Source organism: Montipora capricornis, chromosome 2, assembly GCF_036669925.1.
Source record: "Montipora capricornis isolate CH-2021 chromosome 2, ASM3666992v2, whole genome shotgun sequence".
Classification (NCBI taxonomy): Eukaryota; Metazoa; Cnidaria; class Anthozoa; order Scleractinia; family Acroporidae; genus Montipora; species Montipora capricornis.
Window position 1 is genome coordinate 32,872,371 of NC_090884.1, and position 1,616 is coordinate 32,873,986.

Genomic DNA, 1,616 nt, shown 5'->3' on the forward strand with positions numbered 1-1,616 from the left:
TGAAACCGCGATAGTCGAGGCATGCAGCCTTTCTGACGTAACGAAGATCAAGAAACGGCAGATTCAAAAGGCTAAGGCTATTTCATTAAGACCCACGACGTCAACGATTCCCGTCAGTTTCTTGCGGATATCCTTAAATTTAAATCGCATTGAAATTGTGTCATCGTTAATGAGCTCTGTGGCCAGCTATCATCTTCTGCAACTGATAATCCGCATTAGGAAATGAACCGGGGCGCAAATCCAAAAAAACTAGCTAAAAGTACGTGAGATGTTTATATGTTCTGGCTGTTGTATCTCGTTGCAAATAAGCAAAGGTGGTGGGAGTATTGTAAGACGTTGTGTCCTCTTCTAGTCCCTTGAGATTTCTCGCTCTCTACTGAACCGTTCATTTATTACGGTTTAAAGGCCCGGCCAAACGATGACCACACAACATGTTGGATGATGTTGGAACATGTTTGATGCAGTACAACCATTTAATCCAACATCGCGCAACATTCCTTTTGTTCTCATGTTGGATGAGTGAAATTTTGTTCGTTTGGCCAGTCTCAACAACATGTTGCATGCGCGCACGCGCACTGTGACTGCAAATTCAGTCGTTACCATAGACACCGTTTGCTTGCGTCAGTGTAGTTTGAAAATATCAGCGAGCGAGGAAGCAGCGCAGAATATCGACCAAACTTCTAGCAAGAAAACACCAAAACAAAAAGCAAGACGTTGGAGCGACAAGGAAACTGACCGCTTGATCGACCTATTGGAAGGGAATAGATTCTTATGAGATGTTTTTTGTGCCGACTACCACCTGAAAGACAAGAGAGAAAGAGTATATTGGCTTCGATCGAAGAGGAACTAGATATATCCGTGGCGTGTCTTCGTCTGCTAGGTCTCGAACAGTATTGGTAAAATAACCACTCTCTTGTCGTCTTCGGATCCATTCTCTTGTTTTACTTCGTTTACTTGCTCTATCCTCGGTTTCTTCAAGCTCGTCAAGCGCTCATAACAGTGATAAATAACGCTTAAATTTCTCTTTACACTCCGCCATGTTGCAAACATCTGTGGATGTTACAACGTGGTGTACGCTGGGAGATATCCTTACCCACAACCCAATGCGTCTCATCAGTTTGATCAAACATGTTGAATGGTGTTTGGTATCATTGGCCACCCCCTAATTTTCAACATGTTGGACTGTCCAACATGCAATCCACGTGTTGGATCTTCCAACATTTATCGTTTGGCCGGGCCTTAACATCACTAGGCCAAGCTTCCCTGCATGAACGAATCAGTCTTGCTTCACTTTAAAACTTCAGTAGTTTAATGCATGGTATCACTACTGTCGTTCTACCAATGTTTTTGAACCGTTCATCCGTCTTCATTAAGCAGATCCACTCTTATACTTTGTTAGACGATCATTTGCGTTCAAGGGTCCAGACCAAGTCAACAACTTCGCTAGAACTGGTACGTAAATATTTGACAAACTGCTCCTAAAGGTTCTGCGGACTGAGGAAGCTTCCGCTTTTACTGTGAGCGCTGAAAATCTTCCCTCTACCTGTCCCCTATACAAGTTATAACCTCGGATTATTGAAGTGGGTTCGACAGTTTGGAAGCAAAGGACAAGGGAA